This window comes from Bacillus rossius, chromosome 1 (genome assembly GCF_032445375.1).
Source record: "Bacillus rossius redtenbacheri isolate Brsri chromosome 1, Brsri_v3, whole genome shotgun sequence".
Classification (NCBI taxonomy): Eukaryota; Metazoa; Arthropoda; class Insecta; order Phasmatodea; family Bacillidae; genus Bacillus; species Bacillus rossius.
Genome location: NC_086330.1, coordinates 262,709,310 through 262,737,067, shown reverse-complemented (window position 1 = coordinate 262,737,067; position 27,758 = coordinate 262,709,310). Strand labels below are relative to the sequence as shown.

General features: G+C 35.8%; 1 protein-coding gene across 4 annotated transcripts in view; it reads right to left on the bottom strand.

Moving 5' to 3' along the window:
- Nucleotides 1–27,758, bottom strand: part of LOC134527542 (phospholipid-transporting ATPase ID) — a 341,327-nt gene that overhangs the window by 115,683 nt on the left and 197,886 nt on the right. The gene's annotated exons all lie outside the window — the stretch shown is intronic.

Genomic DNA, 27,758 nt, shown 5'->3' with positions numbered 1-27,758 from the left:
AATAATTGTAAATAGCATTGGTTAGCGTTAAAAATAAATAAATAATTTAACCAAAAACCGTCGTCTTACGCCTCTGTGCATATCTATCCGCACGACCTTGAGGCCTGTCAATTTTAAATTGAAATAAAAAATCTAAACTTTCCTAGGCAAATATAGGAGAGACTATGAGAAATAGCTTTACCATTTGCAGCTACTTAACCGTGAATTGAGCAGTGAACTTTCGAACTCTTTGGACATTAGTACAAACTTATGTACCATGTTTCTGCGAATAATTTAGTACAGAGCGACCATGGCGTTGTACTTTGTAAGCGGACGAAAACAACATGACCTATCATTGAATATGAATAATACTTATAGAAGTCGGCAAGCCACTGGGATTTTTCACTGCACTTTAGAACGCTAGTAGAGATGCCCGACACGAGATGGCATTGTAATCGCCTCGTCAAGCTGGTGGCGCCGTTGTGCGATGGGCAGGGGAATTACCATAAATGCCTCTCTCTTTATGAGTCTAAACAACGCGCAAGTAAAAAATTAAATGAAATAAAAGTACCTGTTTACCACACACGGATGAGGGCGGAGATAAGGTGAAAGCAAGCCTTTAAGATATTGCCACACCAACTCCAATATAACTGAAAGCATTTTACAGCCAAGGAGAATAGCTACAATTTCCACCATACTTTCTCTGTGGTGTGCTGAAATATTGTATAACGTAGAGACCCGTAAAATTCGCGGGTTCATTTCGTGTTATGCTAAAATTCAAATAATTATACCTTAGTGCTGCTTCTGTCATTGGTTCACTGTTAATCTGGAGGACTGAGGGCCAATTAGAGACCCTCACTCATAGAAGTGTCGAATCACAGGCCACCCAGTCGAGACGACTCACAAGTCAGCAGCCAATGAACAGTTGACATTTGCCCTAGTGTGTAGAGGATATTGGAGTCTATCCTGGAGGTCATTGAACCCGCGAATTTTCCGGGTCTCTATAGTATGAGTAACAGCATTGAATATAAATAATACCTTTTAATGTTAATAGAAAGTGATATTTTTTAACATCAGCACAGAAGAAAGTTTAAAAAGGGTACATATTGAACGAGCCCATAAAAGCTGCTTGACAGAAGGATATGGTAAGGTGAAAGTTGTCGACACAGATGCCGCACGTGTACACGTGTGTACAACGGCCTGCGCCTGTGTTCCTGGGCGTGCTCTAGACAAGTTCTGCAGGGCCGTGCGTACCTAGGGTTACCAGACGTCCGGCAAAAGGAGGACATGTCCTCCTTTTTATGTATTTTTTTGCGTCCGGCCGGATTTTCCTTAATGCTCCAGAATGTCCGGCTTTTTTATAAAGTGAGATAATTCCTGCAGTTACACTCAGAGTAAAGCGCGCGGTGCGCGCTAATGCGCTGTCCGCAGAGTCACCCCACTAGTAAGTAGTTCTATGACAGCTTGACAGCAGCACATGCGGAGGCACGTGTGGTGTTTTGCAAGTTTATTGTAAATAATTATAGATGGCAGGAGGATGAACGGCCAGCTCAACGCGTACACGCAGGACACAGCGCCTGCTTAGTTTGTGTTGAATCGATGAATTCTGTGGTGTAACAACCACAAGTCCACAAGTCGTTTCTGCGTTTGTAAAAGCCACATCATTTTCTAATTGTTTATGCATTAATGTGGCGCTAACTTGTAGTAGTGTGAAACAATGTCTAAAAGAAAGTGTAAATTTAGTGACACTTTAAAAACTAAATTCCCAAATTTTGTTTGTGGAAGAACTGAACATGAAGCTACGTGTGTGTTGCGCGACTGTTACGTTTCGGTAGCGACTAAAGGTTCTACAGACTTGGAACGCCACGTGAGTAGTGAGAAACACAGGAAAATTGTTGTTCGCAGCTCTTCATCAACTACAACAGTAAGTTCTTATTCTGTAAATGAAGTAAACAGTAATGTAAGCGCCGCAGAAGGAGCATTGGTGTTTCACACCATTAAGCACCCCCATTCTTTTAAGTCAATGGATTGTACGTCTAGCCTGAACAGAAAAATTTTTGGAGACTCGAAAACTGCAAAAAATATTTATTGTGCTAGAACTATAGCCGAAGCAATTTTTTGAAAAGTCATTGCTCCTCATGCAATCGACATTGTTGTTCAGACATTGGGAATTATTTCATGTTTTGGTGTCGCTACAGACGCCAGCAACCATGGATCAATGAAGATATTTCCCATTCGTATTCGATGTTTTGACTGGTAGTTGAATATACGAGCCCTAGAAAACGAACAGTCATATACTATAACAAATTTTATTTTGTTGACCTTAGAAAAATATGGCCTTGCCTCGAAATGTGTTGCATATTCTGGAGACAATGCAAACGTTAACTTAGGTGGGCTGAACAGAAAAGAGGGACGAAATGTGTATTCATTTATAAAAATCAGGCTCGGTAGAGACATCGTAGGAGTTGGTTGCCCAGCACATATTTTGCATAATACGTTACAGCATGGTACTGACTTGCTTAAATATGATATTGAATCAATAGTCATGAAAATTTTCAATTATTTTTCCGTGTATACAGTTCGCACAGAATCTCCCAAGGAATTCTGCGACTCAGTTGATCTAGATTATCAACAACTGTTATCGCACAGTAAAACTCGTTGGTTTAGTCTTTTCCCATCTATTGAGCGAATACTTATATTATTTCCTGCTTTTAAATCCTACTTTCTTGGTCAACCACAGCCACCATACATAATCAAGAAATTTTTTGAAGATGAATTTTCAGAAATTTACTTGTGGTTTCTGCACTCTCTTATGTCTGTATTCGATTCAAAAATACAGGCTATTGAAAAGGAAAGGAATTGTATTTTGAAGTTGTGAACCATCTGAAGGCAACACTTCATTGCTTCAAAGAAAGGCACCGTCACACCTTTGTTCCTTTGAAAGTGAGAGAACTGATTAATAATTCCAATCAAGCCGGATTGTGTATGGAAGAACTGTTCTGATATTTTAGGTGAAGTTCAGATTCTGTATGAAGCATGCATAAACTATTTAGAAAAATGGACAACAAATTTAGAAGAATTTCAGTGTTTCAAGTGGATGTACTTGAAATACAGACGAAATATTGAATTCGAGGATTTGTTACCAATCATTACATATTTGAAGAACAAGGGTATTGCTGTCGATGATGATGATGTCAGACTTTTTGATCAGTACTGTCATTTGACAGCATTCCTCAAGGAACAAGATGAAAGTTTCTTTGATGGGAGTTTGTATGTGATATGAAAAACAATTTTCAGTGAATGCGCTAATTCAGACCAATTCTCAGAACTTTTGAAAATATGTGAATTTTTTCTCTCTATATAAGGACATAATGCTTCGGTTGAAATAATTTGTTTCCATGATAAGCAGTCAGTGGAAAAGGGAGAGAAACCGACTTCTACCAGAAACTGTCAAATCCATCACCACAGTAGTTTACAACGTCAAAGAAATAACCTGCGAAAACTTTTACTCATATCTGCTTAAGAACCCTAAAATCTTAAACAAAATTAGTTCATCTGAAAAATATTAAATGCATATGTCTGCTAATTATGTAAATTTTAAGCTTATTAGTGTTCCTGCAACAAACTATAACATTCATTTGTTATACACAAGAAGATATGTTATTTTGTGTGGTATAAGTAATATTATGTTGCATTTTGGATAGTGTGTTTATACTGGGTTATTCACTTTTTGAACACTTTTTTTTGTATAGGATTGATGTACTTGGTTATTCACATAATCCATTGTATTCAAAATAGTTATCACATAAAAAACGTGTTTTTAATATGCTGTATATGCGTAGTTTGTTTGATTCTTTATACTGAAACTGTATTACATGCCAAAACACTGTAAAATATATTACTCCATTGTAATTAATGCATGGCTTTTTAAAAAATTATATTGTCCTCCTTTTGCGAGATGAATGTCCTCCTTTTTTATTATCAGTGTCTGGTAACCCTATGCGTACCCGAAAAAGCCTACACTGAAGTGCAGGGCCGTAGAGCGATCAGCAGCTTCGGACGGGAGGCCCCAGGCCCGAGACGGGGGCTGGGTCCGATTTATGGAATGCATATATATTATTAATGTTTATAACTTCTCACCGACATGGAGTCTTCAGATACGTTAGAAGGGTACCACAGCGAGGTGAAGCGCCGACTTACTGCATTGGCGGAGAAAACAGGAATACCAAATACACCAAGAAAACCCATCGGCCGACGGCAACCTACGTACATTTTACAACTGCGAAATTAAAAAAAAATGATTTAGTTACGCCGGGAGTATCCTAGTTGAGCCAGACCCTTTTCAAAAGCCATCTTGTGGAACTCACACTCAGAATGGCTAAGCATACAGAAGCGAAACCATCCTGTTTACCCACGCCAACAAGCCAGCCGAGCTGACAGCAGTGCGGTGGATCGCAGTTCACCAGTCAATACTTAACAATAACTACCGGCCACGTCACGCTGTTACATTTTTATTACTGTTGCTCTAATTTATCTTTCGAAATATTTTTATTTATTTATTCTTAAATTTGTAATTCTCTAGAATAAAAATTACATATAACATAATTATCTATACGTAACAATAAAATATTAAAAAAAGCAGCAATTTTTTTCACAAATACTTCTAGCTCATTTTGTGTTAACACACTGTCAGTTAACACATCAAAGGGCTAATGTTTTAAATTTTACTACACCAGCCAAATATAGGAAAAGGAAGAACTTGATATACTTATAGCTCCCAAGAGGCTGAAAAAAATTTTTTCTCATAAAACAAGGAAAGGGAAAAGAAAAAAAAATGTTATCCCTCAAACATTACATCCTCGTGAAACAAAAGATCAGATAAAAACACGGCATTCCAATATTAATGACTCACGAAGTATTGAAAAATAAATTAATATTAAAACAAAAAGTTTTCGTTAGAGGACTTGATTTTTTTTTTAAACCATGGACTTGAATGTAAGTTAAATATATATATTAACGTCACACGCTGTTTGTGCTCCAAAACTCTTGGGTACTCTATAATTTTGAGATATGCCGAGATGTTGGGCTCGAGCCCATTACGTACAAGTGAGCGCAACGTGTTAACAACCACTGCCTCTGAGGACAGTATCATATTTTAATAAAAACTTCATAAATTAATATTTACCATACTGCGTTATTATGCATTATTATTACAAAAAAAATTTACCAATTATAGTTAAATGATATTTGACAGGTTTTTAAACATGTCCGAGATTATCTGTCCAAATTTAATAGAAACATTCGCAAGCCATATTTAACTACATAAAATAGTTAAATACCTCTGTGGCGGGGTATATAAAGACACAAGTTTGAAAAACATCTTGTTTGACATGTATGTCAGACACTTTGTTACTCCTTGTTCTGCGGTGAGCAGCGGTTTTACCACAATACTCTCCCTCTCTCCCCCCCTCTCTCTCCAACCAGTAAGCAAGACAAAATAAAACATGTAGAATAAACATATATGCCAACTTTCTTTGATATACAGAATGAGAGTAGACGATTCGGTTCTGATATACAATTTATATTGTTTCTTAAGTCAACAGCTGATTCGCAAACGACTCATCAAAACTCCTCCATGACAAACATAAACCATTACACTAGTACACAGTCATAAATTTAGTACAAGAAATTGATATGACAACAGTAAACATCTCATAAAAAATTGACGAGTGCAAGTCACACTCATGGATATAAGTATCAAGCAAAATGCACATACACGTTGTTACTACACATAATTTTCTGTCGAACTGAAAGTTATTTTGTCTAACATCATTAAAAGTTCAACTAAGACATTTGTCAAATTTGATATACGAGCACCAGACTGTCAATTTTAAGCAGGCCTGACTGTAATGAACCGTTTTTTAGATTGAAAACGTTTATCACGAAAATCATGTTTTCTAAAATAAAATAAAATATTTTTAACAAATTCATACAAAAATAGTTACTTTTAAATAGTATTGGTTTAAACGCTGTGATAAGGGACTTCCTAGTCAAATATATTGAGATCAGTATTTTCACATTTTATTAGTATATGATATAAATAGGGAAGCGAATTTTTTGTTAAATAATAAAATAATGAATTTTTTTTATTTTTTGTATTTATTTATTTTGTATTTTTATTTCTTCAAATTAACTACGTTAAAAATTGTTCTAAACTGTTCTGTTCATAGCGTCTCTGTGCATTTCACACAGAAGAAATGAGACAAATATGCACTAGTCGTGTCTTATATTCTTTGAGAGAAATAATACCAAGCACGAGTTCACGTGCAGGCTTCGGAGCGACCAGTCCCGAGCTGAAACTCAGCGATGTGCGAGGCTTATTTGGTAGGCAATCCCGTTTTCAAGAACACATTCATTAATTTACACTTGTGTTGTAAACAGCAGGAGTAAAAACGAGACAAAATCTGGGCATCTTATTGTATACGGTAAGTCTTTACGTAATTAGGAAAAACTATTTTATTGTTATGGCGTGCGGTGATAAAATGTGTAATAATTCCAAGACTTTTATTTTGGAAGTAAAACTCCTTTACAGCCGGTAAAGCGTAACGAAATTTGCAACGTTCAGGAGAAGGGTGCTCGATTGTGTATTCGGGAGTGGTTCAAAATTGGGTCGCTGGATGGCGGCGAGGGAAAGGGAGGAATATCGAGCGCCCTACCCCTCACTCTTAAGCAAGCGTTGATGAAGTGACGCTACAGTACTGCTGCATTCAATGTTATACTATAAACATCAACATATGTTTAATTTAATTAAATACTTAGAACTATGAATATTTTTTTCTGATATTTGTAATAGGATTACGTATCATATGTTAGCTATCATAAATCAATTAATTCATTCTTAGACTCCACTGAAGTCCCATACTATTGTAAATAAAATATATTTTCAATACAGAATAAACTTTTTGAAATATTTGTACTAATTTCTTAAACCACTATTTATGAATTTTCGCTTCTAACGAACATGATGTCGAAGCACTCAATCGAAAGATCAGTTTCATAAATAAAATAAATAACGGAACTCAGAGAGAGGCAAATGTCTAAATACTATTATTATTGACTTCACAAACTCGCAGCTTCAACAAGAATAAAATAACTCACTTTTATTAATATTTGAAATACGAATTTCATGACCAAGAAATATAGGCACTATTATTTTATTACCATGAAGTTCCAGGTTAGAAGATGTGTTAACAAAATATTAATTGCAATTTTTAACAAATATTAATAAAATGGCAACGGTGAAGAAAACTAGTATTGTTAGTTTTTTAAAAAATTTTCAGCACAACATATGAAAACTTACGCTTAGATTATACCTATTTAAATTCAAACCAAGGTCAAAATGTTTGAAAACCCATTTCAAAATAGTAAATGATGACAAACTCCCAAAATGTAACTCAGTGCAGCATGAAGTGAACTTCACGTGCTGTGTTCTGAAACGTGTTTTCATTTTCCAGATGACTAATTTTTCCACAACAAGATTTGGACCAATAAAAAAAAGGTGCGAGCAAAATGTAATTTCTGCCCCGCGCGCAGATCAATGAAGGCCAGCAACCCCCGCTGACCCGCCGTTATGACGTCACTGCGCGACACGCTCGCTCGACCAATCAGCATCGATGGATTCTTGGAGGGAAAAAAACTTACTTTTTTTTGTTTTGAACTTAACGTGTACATTAAAACATGCTTCGAAACTAATTTTATATTCTATGTTATTTGATTATTGAGTAATTTGAAGGCCAGCAGCACAGACTAAGGTCAAAAACAGGCTGGCATACTTTACACACAGAAAAAACAAAAATAGAACTATAAATTCAACACAGTAAAATAATACTAAAAACACTTAAAAAGGGTTCAATACTAACCCTTTACGGAAAATAAAAACTAATTTGATACAGCCAAAAATTTTTAAACTTCTGGTATAAGTTTTCAAGCAATTCTTTAAAGTCATAGTATTTTTCATTTTAAAAGAATAAAAATATGCCCACAATATTGTTGGCGTTATCACTATAGCAACTTATTAATTTTCCAGTTGCAAGAGTTGAACTAAACATATTGCGCTTATACATTTGTGGTTTGGAACCTACAGTCTAAAGGAAAAACTTTTTTGGAAAGAACCTGTGTATATAACGATTTGTTTGTTTTACAAATGTTTTGCTCGCAATGTGAGCGAGCCTTTTACTTCTCACCAATCTCACCTCGGTAAAGAGCAAATTCGTTTGTTCTCGTGTAGTAAATACACTTATAATAAAGAAACCGGACACGAAATTTAATGTAGAATTCTTTAAAATAATGCTGAGCAAGATAAATATACGAAAACTGTGTCTTAGAATACATTTCAGGACGCGAATCATTCGTAGTTTCCGCAACCACCCACTAAAATGTGCTCGGCGAGCATATCCGCTAGTGTATGGGGCGCTTTAAGATAACAATATTTAAATATATATAATGGTTGTTACAAGCATGAAATTCCAAGTTTCCCTGACTTTCCAGATGCAAATTATTCCGCGGTTCAACTGGTGTTGTTTGGGGGGGGGGGGGGGGGGAGAGAGAGAGAGAGAGAGAGAGAGAGAGACATATACGCTATGTGTCACCTTAGCAAAATTAACGCCATTTTAGATAGATGCACGTGTTTGTGCACAATTGTTACACATTCACCAAAATCTAGCAAATGTAGGCTACCGAACTTGTATGTAAGCATCCGGAAATTAGTGTACCCCCTTTGTGTTTACAGTAAAAGGACCAGTGTTTCCGGAAAAGGAAAATGAACAAAATTTCGTGATTAGTAAAAATTTGAGCAGTTTTAGAGGCGCCTGAACGTTGTAAATGGTATTTTCGGTTTAATTTTGCTGTCACAAGAAAATAATTACAGAAATATTTGGTGAATTCCCTGACTTTTCCAGGTATTACCAGATCATTTTAATTTCCCTGACTTTTCCTTATTTTCCCTGGTTTCTATGCCTACAGCAACTCTGATGTGTGTGTGTGTATATATAGGTGTGTGTGTTTTGTGTGTGTGCCAATTACAAAAACAAAACTTCCTTTAAGATGCGATAAAAAAATTTGCTGACCAACCCCCCCCCCCCCCCCCCCCCCCTCCTTTTCCTCATCATTATCACCCGCACACTGTATGCGTCCCTGGACTAGACTGTTCCAGCACAAGCTCAATGCCCAGTACCTTGGCCAGGACTGGGTCGCACGTGATTGGTCAACACCGCTTCTGCTGGCTCAAGGTCGCTCTGTGCGTGTCGAGAGGACCGTGTCGGCCAATCAATAAGGTAAAGCCTAGGTGCTTCAAGGTTACATCGTTGCCGAATGGGAAGAAACCTAATATTCATTGACCCCGAGTCAGACACCCCAAAAAATCCGTGTTCGCGCACCCGCGGATATTTTATTTGCTTATTTATTGTTGGTGTAAGAGTAAAAGAAGGTGGTGAGTTAGGTTAGGTTAGATCTGTTACATAAAAAATGGGTCATGTGTAATATGTACGCGCGTTAGAAGTTATACCATTGAATATATATAATGTATAGAAGTCGCGAGCCCAGGTTAAATTTTCTGCCAGGTTTCTCAGAAGATTTGTTGTAGTTCCAAGCTCCGCCGCTGCGATCGCTTCAATCGCTGGGTATCGACAGCGCACGCCCCTAGCGGTCTTAGGGCGTACTAGGTTAACCAGCCAGTCACCCTCCCATATACGGGAAGCTATTATCAGCACCGTTCGGCGACCTTGACAATAAGTATTCCTTACCACTGTCTTTGAGAGCCACGGAACCACGGGAGAAGACAAGTCACTGGGATCACTGTATGGAGGGATTGTGTACCCTAGTAACGTGAAAATTAGCTTCTAAGAACTTTGTATCAGGCCTACAGTCAGTGTTGAGTTTAAAATATTATTTAATTTAAAAGTTATATACATACTTATTTTAACTTTATTTCGCATTGATGATTTTATAGTGTCAAACATTTTGGCGGGTAAGAAATGTGCGTACACGGGCTGTCAGAATACGAGGTTCAGTTCACGAGGCACATCAATGTTCCGTTTTCCAGTTAAAAATAAGGACAGGGAAGTTGTGAATTATAACTTGCCAATTTTGTTTTACATTATGTATCAGTTAGATACTGTGTAAAGAAAAAGTTGACGCGAGTATGCGAGGAAGGTCCTAATTATTTAATATGAATTACTATAGAATTCTTTTCTTTTATATTTAAAATATCCACGTTTTTATTACTTTAAAAAAACTAATTGGATTACAACAAACACATATTTTTAATTTCATCATTTTGATTAAAACCGAGTGAACGCTAGTTAATTTTCGATGTAAATTTTAATAAACGCAAAGTTTTAGCCAAGTATTACCCACGCCGTCTGTTTCACATAAAATGCATTGTTTGGCAAGCGTTTCAACAAAAATTTTAAGATTGATTGCAAAATGTGCTTAAGAAATAACTAAACAATAATTATTTGTGAGTAGATAGACTGCAGCTGCATTAGTATTTTTTTTGGTTTATTACTTTACAATATTAGGATGTTAGTAGCTTAATGATCGCTGTTAAAAAAGGTAATGTGAAAAATTTTGCGTTTATTTACAAGAGAACGTACTTTGTAAGTGGATTAGTGTAAGAAAAACATAAGTTCGAACTTTAGTTTTATACAAAAATAAAAACAAAAACGTGGTAAAAATTGGTCCACACAACCACCATAGTACTTTTTTTAAGTAGCTAAAACTGTTTAAAATGATTTGAATTCTACTGTTACTACCTAAGTTATGAACAATTTAAATTCCAGAATATTTTATTATATATCCAGAAAAAAAATTAGCATGGAAGACACTAGCCCAGTCAAAGTAAATCATGTGCTCAAATTCAATCCGATGTTTATGATTTTGTGTTACAATTGTTCAGTGGTCTGCACGTAATGTCACATCAACAGTCATGATAAATAGGAAATGATAATGTAATTGACATATTTTGGGAAAATAGATGAATCAGTACCACTTGTCGGCTATATGACTGTGTAGTAAGAATTCACCATTAAGAACAAAGTCAGCGTTCTCCAACACTCCAAGTCCAAATTCTCCCTTGTCACATAAAACAAACGGGGTTGCTTTCTTGGTTTTGCGTATCCCAGCTTCGTTAAAGAGAGCTAAATGAAATGGAGCCAACTCATACTGCGTATACATGATCAAGTCATCCTATTTTTCTTCACTTATCGTTATCCTCTGGAAAACTAACAAATTATAAATAAATGAGCTATTACAATTGAAAGTAATTGTGTAGCTAATATTCGCCAGAGTGAGAGCTTGATCTTTTCGTGACAATGCTTGATTAGAATTTTTCCAACATTACACTGTATTGATTGCTTGCCAATTACTATAGCATTGAAAAAGGTAACTGTGGCATCCCCTACTAGTCCAGTTGCTATAGACATGATTTGTTGTGATCCAGGAAATGGTGGGTGATTATTTAGCTAAGCAGAGATATTATATTGATCTGTGGCATCCCTACTTCTTCGAGATTGTCAGAAATCAAGTTGTTCAAAGATATAAAATGAATACCGCATAACTCTTCAATGATGAACAGATGCAGTTTCAGTCATCCCCAAAGTCCACTCGCTCCAAAAATTATCAGTGAATCCTCGTCCTCGTGTGAGGCTCCCAACAATTTTCATGTTACGCATTTAAGTCTGTTCTTTGGTCTGTCTGACCAAACACTATCAGTTTCTTTTCTTTGAGAAGTGAGTGACCCTGATATGCAAAATTTTTGAATTCTGGGGTCATCATGGACTCTAGCTTAAACATGTCTTGTAAAGTCAAGTGACAGCATTTGGCATCTGGACACTACTAAATACGTGTAAAGTGTAACAAAAATATCGGATTTAATTCGACAACGAGCGAAATTTTAGCATATTTTGACTGGGCTATTCCTTCATTAGAACTATTGCTAGTTTGAAAGCTTTCATCAAACGTTTCTGACAACTAATCTCAGTCCTGAGATATGACAGTTGATTATTCCTCTGTGGTTTACACGATCATATTTTTACATATTTCACAGATATTAAACAAACACGTACATTTTCTAACGAGTAATTGATTTATAAACCTCCCTCTATACGTGTCAGTGATTGCACGTGTGTAAGTCGTTTGCTAAAGCTCGACAATGAAATATTTTACATTAGTTAATGTTTTAAAAAAGAGTACTTAATAATGAGATTATTTCACTTAACGTATAAAACGTATACGTAACGTATAACTAGGGACAATAACATAATAGTTTTGTTAAATGTCATTAGATGGCATTGTGCATGTTTCGTATCGTTAAGAATGTACGGAAGTAAACGTTACAAAAATTTTATACGCAATGGAAGAGTTTTATATACTGATATTTAGAATGAAATAATTCTTTAACATTTATTTTGTACTCTGTTTTCTTTTTGTTTTGTTTATGTTGTTAAATGATATTTAAATTTATTGTGCATATACATATAATATAAGGTAAATACAGCTGTGGTACATGGGAACTTGCACGATTACAATTTTGCTCAAAATTACTGGGCCTCATTTAGCCACAGTCTGTTTCACTTAAGGTGGCTTTAAATTACATTTATTGGGACGGCTTAAGTCTTTGGCCGCTGAATATTTTACTGTAAAATAAACAAAAAAATATTAATACATGATTAGCTAGTCTTGCACTACATGAATATGTGTTAGTTTTGTTTATTGTTTCACAAATTCTTAATGCTTCACATAATTCATATGTCAAAGTCTCAAATTTCGTTGTACGACCTGTCAAAAATGTCATCTACTATGATAGGATTATGATGTGGCTTCTTACATTGAAAGTTTTTGTGCATGTAAATAAACTCTTCAAACAACTCTAGAATAGGTACAGAGAAATGTTTTTCGCAAGAGTTTTATACACCAACTTATCTCAAAGTTACTGAGCCCTCATTATTTGAAAATTATGATGATGATAAAATAGTACGTATATTCATTTGTTTGTGGTATTTTTGTTTTACTTCCACCCATTTGAATTCATATTAAAGTGGATTCTTTGAGGTACTTTAATTGATTTGGTGAATAAAATAATTATTTTATATCCAATGGACCAATTTTTATTCAAATATAATAATTATTACACCATCTGGAATCAAACACCAATGAATTGCTGATTTATGTGTCTGTTTTTAAATAATTGTGTAATATTTCAAGAAATTATTTTTTTGCTTTCGGTTCTTTAAACAAAATACATTTGTGTTAAATATATTTACGCATCTTTTTGACGAGCATAACCTCCCGCCTTGTCAATGCGCTGGCCCTCCACACAGCAACGGAAACAAAATACAAAAAAAGAGAGAGAGAGCGAGAAAGAGAGAGAGATAATACGCGCGCGACCTTGAGACAAGCGATACTATAGCGCTCTAGCGGGGGAGACACTAACCACGAGTGCCTTCTTTTCGAAAGCAGAGCTGTCTGGCGGGGGAGCTTCCAACTACCTCAGTTTGGATTCCAAAACCGGCAGAATAAATCGTATCCCCTCGCGACTTCTATATGTTATATATATTCAATGGTTATACTTACTTGGAATAATAAAAAACATTTTTTTTTGCATGCAAATATTAAAAAAATAATAAAAAATTACTGATTTTATGTTATAAATACGGTTGGTAAAGTATAGATACAATTAATTAATAAATAAATACTCGATACTCAATATTAATATAAACACTTGTATAAAAATATTTAATTTAGTAAAATAATCGAGATACATTTTAATTAAAAAGAAAATCGATAAATAAATGTACTGAATGTTTATTCAAATTTATTCATTTTAATTATTTATTAAATAATGTAATAATTCATAATTCAAATAAATTATACACACGGGAACATAACCTCACAAACACTCCCATGAAAACGGCCTTATGAACCTTTCACAGACACTACCTGGCAGTGTAAATTGAAGCTTACAAGCCACCTGACATCATTATACACACGAGAACATAACCTCACTTATATAAGAACATTTTAAAATACACTTGAAAGATTTATACACACATTTCTATCACTAATATTCACAATAAAAATATTTTAATGATATGGACAAGTAGTCAATATCAGTCACTCACTATAAGATTTAAAAGCACATATATATTTTTTATTTGTAAACAGTTTTTTTATCTTGTGACTATTTCGTTGCATGGTGCGCGCGCATCATAAAATATTCTCCCTCCTCTTTCATTCGTAAGGCACCTAAAATAAACAGGGTGGCCACTAAACTTTTATTTTGAAATTCATGCACATTTCCAGGTTTTCACGGAACAAAATTAAGTTTTTCAAGTAATTTGCTTGATGGTGAAACTACGCAAATTTAAGATGCCTATAAAAAGGTATGTACTAACTATATTCCAACAAAAGACAGCATAAAAAATCCAATCTAATTATTGTTTCCGAGCTACCGGAACTTAATTTTTTTTACAGTTTAATAGAATATTGCCCAAACTATGTACCTACCTAACCAAAAATTAATTATATACATAGTGATGTGGCAGGTTAATATTGTTACGATTTAATAAATCGTCATGTGGGGGGAAAATACCGGGTTCGTAAAAGGATAGCCCAATTGAAGATTTTATCACTACACAGTTTTATTAATTGCCAATATTTACATCACTAAAAAATAATCTTCTAAAAATGTCTAATAATTAATTACACTTAAAAAATGTTGCTTCCCCAGTCACTCGTTTTTACACACCGCACACCTCGCTGGGCCGCACCTCTGGCGCAACTCTCGCCGCAGCACCCCTCGTGGATCTCCGTCGCGGGACTCCGTCGCCGCACTCCGCCGCCGCCTCACTTCCCTTCGCCGAGGATCCCCTCGACGCTTCGCTCGGAACTTCGCTGCGTTCGCGGCACTCTCGCGCAGACTCTCTCGCCCCAGAACTCCGCCGCACCCGCGACACTATCGCCCGGAACTGAACTCTCCGCCCTGGAAACTTCGTCCAGGGAATTCACCGCTATGCCGCATCCGCGGCACTATCGCCCCGGAAACTCCGCTGCGGAAAAACTCCCAGCTCCCAGCTGAACTGACTCGGAGGCCGGCGTCCCGGGCTTATATATCACAGGTGCCACTTCTAGAATTCACGAGCGCGGCTGGGGCCTGTCGCGTCATTCCGCGCCGACCCGAGGCGAGATATCTCTAGACACACGTCGGCAGCTGCCAGGTGGCGCGCGGAACACCCCAGCTGCGAAGTGTCAAATAACGCAGCAAATGCAGAGCGTTGCTAGGGGAGCGGAGCGAAGGAGGGGGGAAGCGACAATCCTTGTAATCTACCAGACGTGCGCGGCACGTCTCACATTGCGGCGGCCATGTGTCAGCCAGCTCTGCACCTGCGCGCCGCGGCCCTGCTTACGTTTCGTAACAATATTCTTAAGTGCATTATTGGCTCATTACTGAAACACAAGCTACTAATTAAAATATCAAAAAAATATTAAATGGTATTCACGGGCACTTTTATATCTTAAGATTCATAGTTTTATTTTGAAATTATTAAGCTACTATGTTTTACATTTCGTTCCTCGCCATAACACTATTGATTGCTAAGAAAAAAGATAATAATGGTAGGCAAGAACCACTCAAGAAAATTATGCAAAATCTTTTACGCTCCTGCTCTAGTCAATACAGATCCTGAGTTTCCGAATACAGTAAACATTGGCTATGTACATTTTCATGTGCTCATATAAATACTTGCTTATTTTTATTTGTGAATAGAAACTTTCATAAAATTTCCATTTCGTTAACTAATTGTGGCACATTTTATAAATAAACCTTTTTAATAGGTATACCTATACATTCTAACAAAATTAAATACAACATAATTGAAGAATAAAAAAGTGACAAATGTGTGAATGCAACCATCTTGTTTATGCTCTCAAACACATTTTCGGCCAGCCAAAGTTATTGAGTGAGCATGTTTTAACAACATACTTTGCTTGTTAATATTATTTATTTCATGTAATGTATATTTTCAATGAACCCAATTACATTGGATAAAACAATGGCGAAAGAAACACACACACCCTGCCAGCCTGCTGATGACCCCAAATATTGACGTTTGCCATCTCGACACGTAGAGTGACGTCACGTACATAACAATTTCAGAATCAGTTAGGGTCACATCTTAGGACCACCTAATTGTACCAGGGCTTTAAATATTTTTACACCGACAGAAAACAAAGCTTTAACTCTTATATGTAAATGGTAAGAAAATATTTGTTTAGCTGTATTGATAGAGCCAGTTTAGTATGCAATTAACGATTTATGACAGGAAATAAATTTACTTACATTTTTACCCATGCAAAAACTTAACATAACGCTATTGACACACAAGAGAAGATAAACGTCTCAACTTGATCATCGCGCACACAAATAAGAATAACTCTGCTGAACAGAATTTTGGCGAAATTACATTTTTCACAAACAACTATTTTCCAATGTAGTAGCTCGTCTGTACGAACTAAAACAGGAAAAAAAAAAAAATATATTCTGGGAATTTATGGCGTTATTTATACCATAAAATTCGTCGAAAGCTGAATACGAATTTCAATTAATAGAAAAAAATTAGTAGGTACAATTAACGTCTCGTAAGCAACGTCTCAATAAGTTGAATTAGCTTTATATGTATTTAAAATCGTATTCACACTACGACTACACCTAACCCCCTTCTATACAATAACACCACCTCCACAGAGACGATGCGAATGCCCAAGGGCCACAAAGGTTTGGTGATCAGCCGCTAATTTTCAATATGGCCGTGGTCATTAAAATTAATCAAAGTTGACGAAATCACTTAAAAACAGAACTGCCACCAATTAGCAAACGGCAAAAACTATTACATACTGGTCTTGTGTTAATTTCAAATAAAATTCTAGTATCATCAAAAGTCTAAGTTTGACATAACCGGTGAAACTAGGAGATATCTGCGAGAGTGATGATAAAATTCCCGGCGACAAGTAATTCAAGCACAATTCCGTGAGGGGGGGGGGGGGGGGTTCCCGACGAGGAATATTCATGTAGGCCTATATTTCCCGCTTTTCTTGAAATTCAAGGCTGGTGGCCACAAATATCTCGCAAATATTCGTCCCCCTAACACCTACTGGGAGGGTAGGTTGTAAGCACATCAGGATGACCGCAATTAAAATTAAAAGTTGGTTAGGTTATGACACCCCCATTTATGATACTTTTTGGATATTGCCCCGCCAGGGCCATGCACAGTTTACATTTCGAACTCCTAAAGAACTATTACATCAGGACTGCTCAAACCCTTTTACGATAAAAGTTCGTTAAGTGTAAATCCGAATATTTCTTCTCTCGGAGGTCATGATCCGCAGTTGTATCGTAAATATAAGATGCCAATTTCAACACTGGCACGTAGACATCCGTAGGTGCGCTGTGATAGGCCGTGTGATCGGCCAATCGCGGTGCACCGCGGATTTCCCGCGATGCCATCCCCGTTGCGGACCTGTGAGTAAACGTTCTCCGCGATAGCCTGAAGCACGCGGGTGTTGGTTTGGCTGCTGTGTTAAGTTTATTAATTATATCCGAAGGAAATTGCCCGCCTGGAAGACTTCTATCTGCGGTTCCGGTTGTGTTTCTGAAGGGATGGTATATTTTGAATTGCAAACTTAAATAAAAATAATAAATAATACGAACGCCTTTAAGTCTCCATTCGCCTGTATTTTTTATAAACTTAAGTTCTGTCCTATAATTAAGAGTGTAATTTAGACATATGTCCTACCAATAAAGAGCTCCTTGTAAAAAATATAGGCAGATCAGACTCCATAAAAACGTCTGTATCTGAGAACGGGAACAGACGTCAGTTGCCGAAAGGTCACAACAGTTGTCCTAGGAGCCTACTGGGTCCGTATGTGCTATAATAATTTTTGACAACTTCCTTCCGCAGAATGTTCTGTGTTTTTTTATTTATTATTTATTTTTTTACTTGTTTTCTATGTGATAGCATATTTATCTTTTTTGTCTGTTATAGAAGTTTATTATGACATATAGTGTAACCAGCAATGTTGTATGTCAAAGACATCTTGATATCGTGTGAATTGTGAGAGAATTAATAAAACGTATATATGTATATATATATATATATATATATATATATATGTTAAATTAATAAATATGTCGCGTACCAATGGCTGAGGCTGAAACACACAGATTTCGGTATAAGTAGTTGATCTACTAGAAGAAAAATAGTAAAACATTCGTAGGTACTTTTCGTACTTGTTCGTCATGTGGCATGTGTACCTGATTTTCGTTCTGAGTCACTGAAATCGAGACATCAGATGTACTATGAAATAACTATCCTTGATACTAAATTGCATTTCAAGTTGAAAAATATTTATTTTGCCATACAACTAGTTTCATGCGGCAAGATCGGTTCAGACTTAAAATAAAAACTAAGAGCACGCCAAATTAAAACTCGTGAAATAATAACTCTAAAAATGAAATCCCACGTTGGCTAGACTGAAAATAAACCGTTAATTTTGTACAATAATTACACGTGTAATTATTGAAACGTATAGGCTACACCTATAAACACCTATAAACACTTCACATTACAAAAGGGCATATGCTCTACATGTGTTTTGATCCTAGCGAAAGTTGTTTCGTACCTAACTAGCTTTGAAGATGATATGTAACAGCCGTGAAACTGAATATCAAGAAAAAATTTATGAATTCATTTAAATGTATGTGTATATATATATTTTTTTTGTGATTCTTTGTTGTCCAGTGAATATAGTTATAAGCGTATAGTGAAGAATGTGTTATTTTTGGACCTGTTTAAACTAGTTTGACTTCGCAGTCACTAAATTAAATACTATTTAATGTGCACCAGAACTGCTCGAGTAATTAAGTGAAGCTAGAGAGGTATACGCAAGCCTGGTAAGGCGAGGTATGTGGCTTATCTCAAAAATTAACAGTTCTAAAAGGTTTACCAATATAGCGAACACACACTTAAGAGCGAATCGTGACACTGGAACGTGTACGTGGAATTCCGAAAAGTCAGCATATTTCATACTGCTGCAAGAAAATATAAATATATATACCTACGCAAAACCAATTTTTCACTGAATTTACAATTGTATAATAATTTGAACATAATTCAATTCATTAATCCAACGTAAAATTTATCAATTTTATGTCTTTAAGGATTAACTGATGTATGCATACCTTGCTTGGGAGACACGTGAACGAAACCATATTTATACATTTATTACTGACCATAGACAAGATCTATAAAGCTCAATATCCAACACACTAGAAATCATGAAAACATCGGCGTTAAGCGCTCCTAGCGAGAGTTGTTTGGAGACCAGCTTTGGAAGAGATTTCCAGGAGTTTTAGAACGTGTTGAAAATTCAGTACATAAAAATGTATTTATGTGGATATTGGCTTAACTATTTTTGTGACTCCTTTATGTGCAGTTAATGTAGAGCAAAATGAAAAATAGGTATTATTTTTGGACAGTTTAGAACTTTTTTTTCTTGCGGTGTATTTCTTAAGGATAAAAAACCTTCATTAAAATAAAACTTAAGGAATAAATTATGAGGGGTATTTATTATAAAAGCATTATAATATGATATTCATTAGGATTCACACCATATATAAAAGGATGAATATTGATTTGTTTATTGGGTTTCACACTTCGCTTATGAGAAACTAGGACCCTACCCATTCTTCACACGAATTAAATATATTTATGACATGAATTGTTAAAGAAAAAATTGTTTTCCCCTTAGTTATAATACAGGAAAAGAACTGTTTTTATACATTTGTGAAAAAAATTTCGAGAAAATGCATGAAAATTGTAAAGCTGAATAACACACGAAATAAATAATGAAAAGCCACTCTTACCTCGAAAAAAAATTAAGTAACGTAATTAGGGAATAACATGTAAAGTTGGCATGCTACAAAGAAATAAAATGTAAAAGTGAAATATGCTGAAATAAAAATTAATCAAAAAATAGCAAAGAAAACAGTACTAAATTGCATGACTGCACTAGAGAATACAATAGCACAAACATGACCTTACAATGTAAGTATTATTAAATGAATAATGTAATTTTTTATCAATATGCAAAAGTAACACAGAGAATGAATCTAAACTTATTTGGCAGTTTCAAAATATTAACACAAGAAAGACACTAAAAGTAAATACTATAAAACTCTATAGAGTTATCTAGTATTTGCCAATGGCCACACACGATTGCAGCGAAGAAAGCATTAGTATTTTTTGGCCCAGGGTCCAGGGTCAGGATTTGACCTTGAACCCGGAGGCCATCTTGAATTCAACATGTTATCTTGCCGCCATCTTGGATCCAGCATTTTGTTTTGCCGCCATCTTGGATCCAATATTTTGTTTTGCCGCCATCTTGGATTCTAAAATGTTGCAATTTTCGTTACAGTCGTCATATTGGATGTGTATGATGTCCTCGTTGCACTTTTAGTTAAGTTGCCGTATTGTATTTTAGAATGTTGCAAAATTCGAGCGCAATCTTGTATCTGATCGAAAAACCAATTTTTTTTTTCGATTCTAACATCATGTCCATCATGTTTTTGTCGTCTGCTGGAGGCTGCCATTTTAAAGGATGTCACGACCTCCATTATTTTTTTCTGTTCCAAGGGAGGCCGCCATCTTGGATACCAACATCTTCGTTTCTGCTGTTTGTACCCAGAGAGTTCCAGCATGTAAGGTCGATTTTCCATTTCCTATCAAAATAATTGCGGTCCTTACGCAGATATTAAATTTATGTTTTTTATTCAAAATACATTGGAAGCTTCTTGATTCGAACCATGATAGCTCTGACCTCTGGGTTGGAAAACACGCGCCTTTGACCGCACGGCCATCGATACATTTACTAGACCGAGAATTAAATATGGCATATAAATAAATAACACTCATATTCGGACTTGTAATTTGGAGAAATAATAGCATCACCTGCTAGAGGACACTGTCACCATATTTATTTTCAATACTACCACGAATGCTAGTTAACACACATCACCTTCTAGAGAGTGCTGCTCCAATCTTGTTTTCAGTAATCGCTACAAGGAGTACTAGTATCATTTAGTACACATGCCATCTGCTAGAGTAAGTTGCCGCAATATTAGTGTAATTTATACCCGCTAGAGTGCAGTATTACTATTTATTAACAGACAGTTAACTGTCGCAGTATCCATATATATATATATATATATATATATATATATATATATATATATATATATATTAAACTAGAAATTCGGAGAAAATTCCAAAGTTCGTCAAAAAAATCACTTATTAAAATAATGATTGATTATATTGATATTCGTCCTCGGTTCAATCCCTGGACGGTGCAAAAAATAATAATTTTAGGTACAAAAAATTGTTATTCAATTAAATATGACAAAAAGCCTTTAAATCAGCTTAGGTTCATAGTTCACCAGCCTCCAGTAAGCTGATCATGACATTTGGGAGCCATCTTAGAAATTCTTAATAATTAACTATGAAATTCGGAAAAATTCTAAAAATCATCAAAAATATTGTTTATTTATGTAAGTTTGACTGATTATTTTGCCAACATACTGTTGGTTTTCTCAGTGAGCTCCTAATTATTTGTGCCAATATTTTGTTGATTTTCTCCGTGTGCTCCTGATTATTCATATCAATATTTTATTTGCGTCTCCAAATGCTTTTGGTCATTCCTAGCGAGAGTTCTAGTAGTTTTCTCAATGTTTCTGGTTATTCCTGAGAAAAAAATCCCTACATGTAATTGTTTTCGTAATGAGACAAGCAATTTTATTCAGAGTTTCGCTTACTTTCCTGTTACTGAATCAGCACTTAAAATATATTAATCAGGTGGAATTCAAACAATAAATATTCATTAATCAATCGAATACTACGCCTGTAAAAACCTGAGAAACGCTATCGTGCAAGACGAACTTCCTTCTCATTGATGCCTAGCGAAGCTCTCCTTTTCTTGCTATCGTGAGAGCATCTCGCATCCCAATTACAAACAGTGGCTTTCTGTATAAAACATAGAATAAAATATTCATTACTGAGTCGATAACAATTTGTCTTAAGACAGCTGAAAAACTCTATCATGCAAGACGACCTTCCTTCTCCTTGATGTCTAGCGAAACACTCATCTTGCGATCGTAAGTGGGCATCCCGCATCCCACATGAAAAATAAATAAAATATACCTTAACACAACATGTAGTGACATCTTTTGGTAGGAATAGGAACTATTCGCGACAAGTTTCTTGTATATGGGATAAATTAACTCTCGCTGACAAAATATTAAAAATTCTATTTAAGTAAATGTTTCAATTTAATACTCTCAGTTTTCATTTGGTATTAGTCGCAGAAGCTAACACCGATCCTGGTTCGTTGCCTGTAGCGGTATCAAAAAGACACTCTGTAGTTAATGCAGCATAGTTTGTTTTGAGAAATAATTCTGACAACACAAGAATAATAACTGTGTTAAAAATTCACTACGCAAAATGATAGGTTGTGTTCGGTGTAGAAAGTCGTTTACGTGAAGAAAGAGCTTAAAAATACACAGCAGAACTTGTAAAGTCAAAGCAATTACAAGATACACTAAGCCATGGAGCTACTATTCTAAAGAATGTTCTGCATGACTACAATATTTTTTCTGTCTTGAACGTGATTGTGTTCATAGCTCTCCTGATCACGACAAATAAAATTGAAGTACATTGGTGATTTAAGGAAGACTTAAGAAAGTACCCTTACCATGGAAAGTGAGAATACATTCAAAGCCCATCTCCATACTTTGGACAAATGATGGACACTTAAAAAGGAAGTTTGTAAACAATGAAGAAGCTTCGACATCAACGATTTCGAATTCTTACATTAATCCAGGTGAAGATGTTGACTTTTACTATGATAGCGACAGTAAATCTGAAGCTGGTGACAAGACCAAACACTATAATGAAGCGCCTAAAGCTGTCAAGATCGAAGACTGTGATGAAGCCCCGAGATCAAAACGATGGAAAATGACGTGATAAAATAAATTATTCTGATCAAGCTTACTGTGATCACTGGGACAATAGTGATCTTAAAAATATTAATAACAAATATTCCAAGAATATGACGATAGATTGATTACATGTCATGGGAAGATCCTAATATATTGGTTTATCGCCTGAGTTTACTGATGGCATCGGTTAGTGGAGACACCTACTCGCACTTCAACGAAGATATGAAGTAATTTGGCTACATACAGTAATGACTTGTTTTATCTGCATTTGTATAAAATTAAAAAAAAAATACATTTTGGATTTAAAAATTTATTGTTTTATTTTTCGAAATCTGAATTTTAACAAAGACTGAGTTTTCGTAATACAATTCATTTTTTTTTAATGTGCTTCTAAATGTGCTTAATTTCATAAATGTGCTTCTTTTTTGTCGAATGAGCTTCCAAACGCGCTCCCTTTTTGTTGAATGAGCTTCCAACGTGCTTCCTTTTTGTAAATGTGCTTCCAAATATACTTCCTTTTTGTAGAATGTGTTTCTTCCTTTTTTACGAACGTGCTTCCAAATGTGTTTCCCTTTTGTCGAATGTGCTTCCAAACGTGCTTCCTAATTGTCGGATGTACTTCCGAATGTGCTTCCAAATGTGCTTCCTTTAGTCGAATGTGCCTCTTTTGTGTCGAATGTGCTTTCAAAAGTGCTTCCTTATGACCTGATTGGAAGTTATTCAAATATCTAAAAATTGGACTTCTATGGTAGGCACAGCGACAACGCATTTATTTCGTCGGACAGGTATCTTGTACAGTCATTTTTCGTAGGGAGATTGATTAATAAACTCCACGAAAGGTAATGGGAAAGATAATTAAAAATTTATATTAAGCTTTAGTTACTTTTATCGCTGTACGAGAATCAAACCAAAGACGTAAATCTATCGAGTCAATCTTACACTAATATACGATAGTTTAGATGATTTTTTTGATTTTTTTTTAGAATTGCAAGGTTAATTATTACGAATTTTCAATATGGCAGGTAATATTTCATCATCCGCTTATTGGAAGCTGGTCAACTAGGAACCTAAGCTGCTTTAATTGATAACTATTTATTACTTAAAGTTACCATTTTTTCTTCGTCCAGGGATCGAACCAAGGAAGGATACCAATCGAATCAATCATTATTTTAATAAGTGATCTTTAGATGAACTTTGGAATTTTCTCCGAATTTCTAGCTAAATTAACATAGATTTTCAATATGGCAACCAAAACGGTCGACAGGATGGCGGATACCGCGACAGTTGACTGTAAATAAATAATAATACTGCACTCCAGTGAATAAAAATTACACTAATATGGCAGAAACTAACTCTAGCTGAGGGCATGTGTACTACATGATACTAGTGCTCTTTGCAGCGATCACTAAAAACAAGATGGGGGCAACGCACTTTAGCAGGTGATGTGTGTTAACTAGCATTCGTGGTGATGCTATTATTTCTCCAAATTACAAGTCCGAATATGAGTGTTATTTATTTATATGCCATATTTAATTCTCGGTCTAGTAAATGTATCGATGGCCGTGCGGTCAAAGGCGCATGTTTTCCAACCCAGAGGTCAGAGATGTCATGGTTCAATCATGAAGCTTCCAATATATTTTGAATAAAAAAATTACATTTAATATGTCTATAGGAGCACAATAACATGAATAGGTAATGGAACATCGACCTTACATGCATGAGAGAAAGCGATGCTGGTGCTCTCTAGGAACAAACAGCAGATAAAAGATGGTGGTGTCCAGGATGGCAGCCTCCAGCAGATGACAAAACTATGACCGATATGACATTAGAATCGAAAAAGGGGTTGTGACATAATATCCAAGATAGAGGCCATGACATATTTCAAGGTGGTGGTCATAATGAAAATTGCAACGTTATAGAATCCAAGATGGCGACCATAACGAAAAGTGCAATGTTGTAGAATGTAATTCGGAGGCAAAACACAATGCTATATCCAAGATGGCTGTCAAGGTCATACAAGATGGCCGACGTAACGTAACAATCCAAGATGGCGGCGAAAATCATCAATCCTTATCTGACCCTGGGCCAGAAAATACTTTACTATACTATTAACTTTATTAATACAATACTAGCTGTTGGACAGTAGAAAAAAATTACAAAAGATAAATTATTTAAAGAAAATAAAATAAAAATAAATAAATATTCTACTGATTAAAAATTACAAGTATATTGATAAAGAATGTTCGACAATCAATAGGCAGTTACCATAAGTAAAAAAAATAAAATAAATCAAAAGCAAACCGTATGTACTTACACTGTTGTCTTAATATAAAATGTTTCGGGCTATCTAATCATTTCCCTTTTTTCGTGGGCTGTACATATTATCGAGAATGACTAAAATAGTAGCTAATAACGAAAAAAAATATCCCACTACCATGGAACAAAGGTGAAAATAGCTTACCCTGGTACAGAACCAGTAAAACAACGGGCAGAACCCGAAGGCATCGATAGACGGACACTCCCGAACATGGCCAAATCCTCACGAACGGCAAGTCATTAAACTAAGCTATCAAGCTATAAGCCCATAAGAAATACATTGCCCCACGCTTACCTATTTTACGCTGCTCTGCAACATCTGCAGGCGGAGATTGGACAAAATTTCTATTAAAAAAATTCTGGTTGGCTACTAGAATTTGAATGTTTAATTTAGACCAATAATAATGCACCAATAATGTTAAATATGCTATAATTTTCGTATAATGTGACCCCTGCTTTCGAAATTTCAACGGCGGGTACTTATAGTAGTACTTTATAATAGCATCTCTTGCTACAAGGTCCAGGGCAAGGTGCACTGTATCGACAGCCAGCTTGGATTGTAACATCGCGATGGCCATCTTGAATGATGACATCCCGCTGCACTTGTAGTTACGGTGGCCATATTGAATTAATCTTGAAATCGAGCGTCCAATTTTCCCAATGTTGCAATTTTAGTTACTGTCACCATTTTGGTTTGTAAGACATCACCACTGTAATTTTCGTTACGGCCGCATTCTTGAAATTTCGTAAATATTAAGCTAGATTTTCAGGAAAAATTTAAAATTTATAAAAATAATAAAATTTTAATAAAAAGTACATATGACATTTAAACACTCGAGGTGACACGGGCATAAATTCTCTTGAAAAAAAGTGCAAACATCACGACACAGCCTATTCCCTAAGCAATCAAAGCACCTAGCTGACGAGATATTGGCACAGGAAGCCAAAGCCACAAGTAAATCGTCCAACACAGGACTAGGAGAAAAAATTCGCAGCATGGGGAATTTCCAAAATCATGAAGGCCAAGACTTAATTAGGAAGGGGTACTGGTCAAACCAGTACCCGCAAGACTGGTGCAGGCGTGAAAAAAGCCAAGCAAAAAGACAAGACTCTCGACAAAAACATTAATGGTGGATTTCTACTGCAACTTTTACCTGCATATGGCGTCTTCGGTGGCCTCATCGATGCTACGAGTGGTATAGTTCGGGCAGTCAATACTTCAAATAACAGACGCAAGTAGTTAGAGGAAGCACATAACACCGAACTCAATGTACCATCCTCGTCGGGGATACAGATGGCTGCAACGATGGCAATGCCGATCCCGATGACAACAGCTACGAATATTCCGGGGGCAACGACGCTGACAACTGCAGATATTCCAATTAAAGGTGTTATCATCGTCACTGACAGCACTAAAGGAGACTTTAATGAGTATAGATGGTGTAGTGCCTTCAGCAGCAGTGAAATCAATAACCAAGGAGGCAACAACTGATGGTGTTCCATCATCCGACTGTACGTACTGTAACATCAAAAACTTGAAAATTCGTGATTATGTAATAAACAATTGTAATAATAACTCTTAACGCATTAAATATCAGTGGAACAGTTGTTGTAGTCAGTTTATACAATACTGAAGATTAAAAGGCACATCAGGAATTGTGACAGACAGTATATTCTGCAGCAAGACATTTGTATGCATAAAATATGTAAGACATCATGAAATATATCACTGTCCTTTTAATGAAACATAAAATTATTGTGTAAACAATGTGTTAATCAACTGTCACATGTAACTGCCCTGAAAATACATGTCAAAACACGCTTACAACTCACTTCGAACACTAAGAAGACTGTATGAATCTAGAAACGCTAGTAATTTGTTTGTTCTTGTAGTAGAGTAGAAATTAAATTATCAATTATTTATTTGCCATTTTTTGGTGTTTTTATTTCTCGAAACTGTCACTATTTTAAGTAATTTTAATTAAATCGTCGTTTATTACATCAGTCAAGGATCGAACCAACCACTGTATTCGATAGTCTATAGTTATTTAAACATAAGATTTTTTGTTGGATTTTGGAATTTTTTGAATGTCTAGGTCAATAATTACTGAATTTTAAGATGGCCGACAAGATGGCGAATGCCACAGTAGTAAATATTACTGCACTCTAGCGGGCAAAAATTAAACTAATATGGCGGCAGCAGCCTTTAGCAGACGAAAACAATGTGTCTGATCGCAGATGGTGGCCTTCAGGATACGAAAACAAGATGACCGCCATGACATCATACTATAATATCTGCCTTGGAATTAGCAGTGGGAGGTCAGTCTGCCGATGGCTTCCGTGGAGGAAGGATCCGACGCCA